The following is an 8,125-nucleotide window of genomic DNA, read 5'->3' as shown; positions in this document are numbered from 1 at the left end:
AAGCATACAAGTTAACATGTTTCGAGCACTTATAGAACATGGCAACACTTAGCAGTCAAGAGCATGACTTGTGCGTTCCAATCATGGCCCAACATAACCCGGCCCAAATAACATTCACCCAAATAACATATCGGCCCAAACAGATAAGCAGTCCAATAACATACAGTCATAAGTCCAATTATTTGGACCAATTTGGTTGGGCTCGTGACAGTGTAGGCCCAACCAGTGTACGAACTAACGGGCCTCGAGTCGCAACCAGCGATCTCGAGTCGCAATAGGAGATTACGAGTCGCAACGGGAGATTACGAGTCGCAATGGTGATCTCGGCTTGTCACGGTCCGGTTACGAGTCGCAACATGACTCGCAACCGCGGTTTCGGCTCATGCTGCTATGTGAGGTTCCGAGTCGCAATTGGACTCGCAACCATGCTAAGTCTATCAATCTGCAACAACTTTCCTGATTTCATGCACAACAGTTACACGCCTTTATGCAAATCAATTATCATTAACAGTTTCCATGATTAACAATCAATTAACAGTTTCCACAAATCAATTAACCAAATTATCGATTAAACAGGGCAGTTCCATCTCAATTCATATGAACTCTAATAACACATAATCAAGAACACTTGTCCAAAAACACATAAGCATATCCGATTTTTAACAAACATAGAGCCGATTAACACATTATCCCATAACAGCCGATTTCTTTATATCAATACATCCGATTCTAAGTTAACCACAATTACAAATCTGATTATATTTATCATCATAATGATTAATCCGAGGACCAAACATAACAACATAATCGAACCGGCCCTAGTTCATTATCATGCAATTTTAATCGGTTAAATCTAAGCATGAAATCATAACATCACTTAACACGAAAGCATAAACAAAACACTAACCGATTACGAGTAAAGAAGGGTGATCCGAACAAGAGGATGATCGGATGGTCTTGTGCCGTCGGGTTCCAAGTAAAACGAGAGAGAGAGCCTAGGGTTGTGTGGGTTATGTGTTTTGCAAAAACAATAGAATCAAACCCCTGCTCTTGGTTTTGTGTTTGCGAGTGGGGAGTGGGCCGAGCCCACTCGGCTGCCTAATGGGTCCGTGAACAAGGTGTGGCCCAAAGGGCTTGTGCACTCGATTGTAGTGTTATGCGATCGGATCAAGTTGTGCGGTTTGGGTTCGTGTAGCATTCACATAACATACATACACACATAATGCACATAGTAAGATAACGTTCATTAAAATCAAAGCTCGTATAATCATAACACGTTCGCGTACGTTACACAACGATAGGTCTAAAGTTCGAGTTGTCACATTATCCCCAACTAATTGGAAATTTCGTCCCGAAATTTGGTATGCACTCATTGAGGAAGCTAGGTAAACTGTATTGTTCACTGATTTTCCTGGGGTGTCACATCCTCCCCCCGTTGATATGGAATTTCGTCCCGAAATTCCGAAGTAGTAGCTTCAGCCTCAGTAGTGGTTGCATTGGGTTCGAATAACTGGGGGTACTTTTCTGTCATCCTGTCTTCGCGTTCCCAGGTGTACTCTGGGCCACGTTTGGAGTTCCAACGAACTCGAACAAGAGGGATTCTCTTGTTTTTGAGGACCTTCACCTCCCGGTCCGTGATTTCAACTGGTTCCTCGACGAACTGCAACCGCTCGTCGATCGTGAGTTCCTTAAAAGGAATGATGAGGGTTTCATCTGATAGGCACTTCTTTAGGTTCGACACATGAAAGACATTGTGAACTTCCCCGAGTTCTGCTGGTAGGTTTAGCTTGTAGGCTACTTTGCCTATCTTCTCAATGACTTCGAACGGTCCGACGTACCGCGGATTTAGTTTGCCCCGTTTGCCAAAACGAACCACACCCTTCCAGGGTGAGACTTTGAGTAAAACCCGGTCCCCGACCTGAAATTCCAAAAGCTTTCTACGCTTGTCCGCGTAGGCTTTCTGACGGTCGCGTGCTGCCGCCATGCGTTGTCGTATCTGTGCGATCTTTTCTGTTGCGTCCACTACAATCTCTGGACCCGTAATCTGACTATCCCCCACCTCTGCCCAACAGAGAGGTGACCGGCATTTACGTCCGTACAATGCCTCGAATGGAGCGGCTTGAATGCTGGTGTGATAACTGTTATTGTATGAGAACTCCACCAAAGGGAGATGCTTTTCCCAGCCGTTGCCGAAATCTATGACGCATGCCCGAAGCATGTCTTCTAGAGTTTGGATCGTTCGCTCAGACTGCCCATCCGTCTGAGGGTGATATGCTGTGCTCATGTCTAATCGTGAGCCGAAAGATTTATGCATCGCTTGCCATAGTTCTGACGTGAATCGTGCATCGCGATCCGAAATGATGGATGTGGGCACCCCGTGCCTCGAAACAACTTCTTTAAGATAGACGTCTGCGAGAGTGGAGAACTTATCCGTTTCCTTTATAGGTAGGAAGTGTGCAGACTTGGTGAGTCGATCCACGATCACCCATATGGTATCATTCCCACGCTGGGATCTAGGTAGGCCTGTAACGAAATCCATGGAAATTTCTTCCCATTTCCACTGTGGTATCTTAGGTTGCTGGAGTAGACCCGCTGGTTTCTGATATTCGACCTTGACTCTCGCACAGGTCAAGCATTTTCCAACGTACGTAGCGATGTGGGCCTTCATACTAGGCCACCAATAAGTAGTTCTGATGTCGTGGTACATTTTGTCCGACCCTGGATGTACCGAATAGCGAGATTGTGAGCTTCATCCATTATAAGTTCGCGTAAACCACCATAAAGTGGGACCCAAATACACCCCGTTACATAGTAGGCGCCGTCTGCCTTTAGTTTCATTCGTTGTCACGAACCGCGTAAGGCTTCAGCCTTAACGTTTTCGAGTTTCAATGCTTCTACCTGAGCATCTCGTATCTGTGCAGGAAGGCTAGACTGAATCGTAAGCTGTAGCGCTCGCACGCGCCGTGGTAGAGTGTCTTTCCGACTGAGGGCATCAGCCACAACATTGGCCTTGCCTGGATGGTACTTGATAGCGCATTCGTAATCGTTCAGTAATTCAACCCATCGCCGTTGATGCATGTTCAAATCCTTCTGCTTAAGGATATGCTCGAGACTCCTGTGATCGGTGTATATCGTGCACCTGGTACCGTACAGGTAGTGTCGCCATATCTTAAGCGCGAAAACAACAGCTCCCAGCTCTAAGTCGTGCGTCGTGTAGTTCCGTTCATGAACCTTGAGTTGACGAGAGGCGTAAGCAATAACCTTGTCGCGCTGCATTAACACGCATCCAAGACCCTGGATGGATGCATCACAATATACTACGAAATCGTCCGTGCCCTCTGGCAATGAGAGGATAGGTGCACTGCAAAGTCTATCCTTTAAGTAATGAAAAGCAGTATCCTGGGGCTCTCCCCAGCGATAAACGACACTCTTCTGTGTCAGTAGTGTAAGTGGCTGAGCAATCTTTGAAAAGTCTTTGATGAACCGCCGATAATAACCTGCCAAACCCAAGAATTGGCGTATTTCCGTTGGCGTACGTGGTGCAGGCCAGTTTCTGATCGAATCTACCTTGGATGGATCGACATGGATCCCATCCTTGTTCACTACATGGCCTAAGAAGTGGACTTCACGAAGCCAGAAGTCGCATTTCGAAAACTTAGCGTACAGCTGTTCCTTCCGAAGGAGTTCCAAAATAAGGCGAAGATGTTGTTCGTGCTCCCCCTGACTCTTGGAGTAAATCAGAATGTCGTCGATGAATACTATGACGAACTTGTCAAGATAGGGTTTGCACACCCTGTTCATAAGATCCATAAATACGGTAGGCGCGTTCGTTAACCCGAACGGCATGACAAGAAACTCGTAGTGACCATAACGAGTTCTGAATGCAGTCTTGGAGACGTCCTCCTCCCGGACTCTCAGCTGATGATAGCCAGACCTCAAGTCTATCTTCGAATAGTAGCACGACCCTTGCAACTGGTCGAATAAGTCGTCTATGCGTGGAAGAGGATAACGGTTCTTCACCGTTACCTTGTTGAGTTCACGGTAGTCGATGCACATTCTGAACGTACCGTCCTTCTTTTTCACGAAAAGCACTGGAGCTCCCCATGGCGAAGAGCTTGGACGAATAAAGCCCTTTTCCAAGAGCTCTTGCAGCTGTTTTGACAGTTCTTCCAATTCTGATGGAGCTAAACGATATGGTGCGCGAGCTATGGGTGCTGCTCCTGGAGCGAGCTCGATTTGAAATTCGACCTGACGATGAGGCGGTAAGCCAGGTAAGTCTTCAGGAAACACCTGAGGGTAGTCACGTACAATTGGAATATCTTCCAATTTCTTTTCCTTTGCTGATGCGTCTGTAACGAGTGCCAGAATGGCAGTGTGCCCCTTTCGTAAGCATTTCTGCGCCTTTAAGAAAGAGATGATGCCAACCACTGCACCACTCTTGTCGCCTTGTACTTCGAGAGGTTCTTGACCAGAACGAGGAATGCGAATAATCTTCTCACTGCATAAGATTTCTGCCTGGTGTTGGGATAACCAATCCATCCCAATCACGACGTCGAAGCTACCCAAAACAATGGGGATGAGATCGATAGAGAAAGCTTGACCAGCTAGGATAAGATTACAACCCTGAACTACGTGCGTGGCTTCTAGACTTTTACCGTTAGCTAACTCTACTACATGTTTGGTGGGTAAAAGTGTTGGTGCACGTTTTAGCAGTTGACAAATTTTCACAGACATATAGCTTGTATCCGCACCCGAATCAAACAAAACAGTAACGTAAATATTGTCGAGGAGAAACTTACCCATAACTACGTTGGGATCGTTCACTGCGTCACCTCGACCTAGTACGAATGCACGTCCCCTTGCCTCGTTGCCGTTATTGTTGTTGTTCCCGCCGTTGTAATGCCCGTTGCCCTGATTGTTGTTGTTGTTGCGGTTCTGATTCTGGTTCAACTGAGGGCAATCGCGTTTGAAATGACCTTCAGCCCCACACTGGAAACATCCCCGGTTTCCACGCTGTGGCTGCTGCTGCTGTGGGTTCTGTGGTGCTGGTAGCTGAGGCTGCTGATTCTGATTCGCAAGCCGTGGACTCCTACAGTCTTTGGCCTCGTGACCCATCTTAAGACACCTTTGACAACGACCCTTGTTACACGGGCCATTGTGATGTCTGTGGCAATTGTGGCACTTAGGTTGACTTCCCTGATATCTCCTCTGTCTGTGACCACCAGAGGATTGCTGACTGGGACTCTGATAGTGGTCAATTTTCTGCTGCTGAGCTTGTGGCTGAACAGTCGCTGAACCCCTGCTGGAATCTCCATCCCATTTTCTTTTGCTTTCGCTAGTAGTAGCAGGAGTAGCTGAAGGAGTGACTGTAGCAGTAGCGCTGACACGCTTAGGCAGTTTATTCTGATCCACTGCCTGGTCGGTGATGCGATGAGCGAGGCGCTGAATTTCCTGGATGTTGTCAAGATTAGCCGAGGTAACATGGCTCTGGATCTCTGGCGCCAATCCCTTGAGATACATCTCAATGCGCTTGTATGGAGGGTCTACCATAGTTGGGCATAGCACGGCCAACTCATTCGACCGTTTAGTATACGCTTCGATCTCTGACCCAACCATTTTCAGATTATACAGCTCGTCTTCCAGCTTGTGAATATCTTCACGTGTACAATACTCACGCTTGATGAGTTCCTTGAAATCGTTCCATGGGGTGGCGTTAGCAGCTGCCAACCCTAAGATCTGAACTTGGGCGTTCCACCAAGTTAATGCTATTCCTTCCAAGGTGCCGGTTGCATACTTAACCTTGCGAGCCTCAGGGCACTCGCACATTTCGAATACTGACTCTAGCTTCTCGAACCAGTGGAGGAGTCCCACTGCCCCCTCTGTGCCGCTGAAAGTACTTGGACGACAGTCCATGAAGTTCTTAAAGGTGCAAACTTGCTGCGCTGGTTGACCTATTGTGTACGAATAGGGCAAAGTTTAAATACAAGGGCTAGCTTAGGAGTGTAGGATCTAAAGATCCTAGCGTAAGTTATGACTACAGGATATACTACCTGCTTGAGCAGCTGCAAGTGCCGCAGCAACTTGAGCTTAAACGAGAGCCTCTAGCTGGGCTTGAGTCATGTTGATTCTTCCAGACATGATCTTCATAGTAAAAAGTAACGTGAGTGAGAGTGGTTCGCGAGTAGGGCGATGACAGAAAAGTGTAAGCACGTAGGGATTCTCATGCTATAGTATCATGTGTATCTAAACGTAATGCGAGCAAAGTTCTAAGCAGTTCTAGCAAACAGGCAATAAACATAAACCTTATTACCTAGGATGTCGAGTCTTGCACGTGGAGCGTAGCGTCGTTGTGGATCGTTGAGAGCACTGTTCTGGTTATAGTCCGGTTTTAATGAAAACGTTTTCCCATATTAAAACCAAGTTCTCTATAACCAATGGCTCTGATACCAATCTGTCACACCCCCAAAATCCCACATGCGGAGTACCACCGCTTGGAGGCGTGACATGACCAGGATCAAGCCATCAATCATATCAAACATAGCATTTAATAATAATAAAAGTAGTTAAGGTAGTTCATCATGACATGATTGATGTTTCAAAACCAAACATTGTTTAAGTAGCGGAAGCATAGTAATGTATCCTCAAAATAGTCATAAGTTCAAATATCGTTCATGATCCACATCCCACAACGACCTGCTCCTCCCTGTGCAAGCTCCATAATGTACCTAAGGTCCTGCAAGGCATGCAGCAAATAATCAACAAACTAGTTGAGCGAGTTCACAGAAAGTAAGTTTATAACATAGTGCGTAAGTTTAGCTAGTGGGGGCTTCCCATACTAGTATGTACTAAGGGTGGGGGCTTCCCAAACCTTGTGTTTATATTATCGGTGGGGCTTCCCACGTTTATCCTTACTAATGAGGGCTTCTCATCAGTGGTACTTACTAGACTAACTTCCAACCATGTGTTCTTCTTAAACCGAGAACAGGAATACGTACTGGGTCACGTAGGCTTTACGTGACGTGCCCTTCCCCGAGGACAGTGGTACGCGTGGGGGGGGGGCTACGTAGGCTTTACGCAGCGTGTCCTTCCGACCCGGAAGACAGTAGAAGGTATTGGGTTACGTAGGCTTTACGTAACGTGTCCTCCCGACCCGGGAGACAAATGGAAATTACTGGGTTACGTAGGCTTTACGTAACGTGTCCTGACTATCCTGAGGACGATGGTCTATAGTCTAGTGAATGCGTAAGTACGAGTAACTCTTTCAATATCAACATTATACAACCCAATTCCCAACCCGGGAATCCCATGCCTTGGCTGTGTGAACTCACCTTGGTTTGCTCGGCAGATACACAAAGAGTACAGGTAGCAAGTAATTGGTCAACCACGTCCTATCACAGTTTTTATACAAGTCAGGTTCTGACTTCACGTAATGCACGTATAAAGCATACAAGTTAACATGTTTCGAGCACTTATAGAACATGGCAACACTTAGCAGTCAAGAGCATGACTTGTGCGTTCTAATCATGGCCCAACATAACCCGGCCCAAATAACATTCACCCAAATAACATATCGGCCCAAACAGATAAGCAGTCCAATAACATACAGTCATAAGTCCAATTATTTGGACCAATTTGGTTGGGCTCGTGACAGTGTAGGCCCAACCAGTGTACGAACTAACGGGCCTCGAGTCGCAACCAGCGATCTCGAGTCGCAATAGGAGATTACGAGTCGCAACGGGAGATTACGAGTCGCAATGGTGATCTCGGCTTGTCACGGTCCGGTTACGAGTCGCAACATGACTCGCAACCGCGGTTTCGGCTCATGCTGCTATGTGAGGTTCCGAGTCGCAATTGGACTCGCAACCATGCTAAGTCTATCAATCTGCAACAACTTTCCTGATTTCATGCACAACAGTTACACGCCTTTATGCAAATCAATTATCATTAACAGTTTCCATGATTAACAATCAATTAACAGTTTCCACAAATCAATTAACCAAATTATCGATTAAACAGGGCAGTTCCATCTCAATTCATATGAACTCTAATAACACATAATCAAGAACACTTGTCCAAAAACACATAAGCATATCCGATTTTTAACAAACATAGAGCCGATTAACAC

This window comes from Helianthus annuus, chromosome 13 (assembly GCF_002127325.2).
Source record: "Helianthus annuus cultivar XRQ/B chromosome 13, HanXRQr2.0-SUNRISE, whole genome shotgun sequence".
In the NCBI taxonomy this organism is placed as follows: domain Eukaryota; kingdom Viridiplantae; phylum Streptophyta; class Magnoliopsida; order Asterales; family Asteraceae; genus Helianthus; species Helianthus annuus.
Note: the sequence above shows the minus strand (reverse complement) of the source record.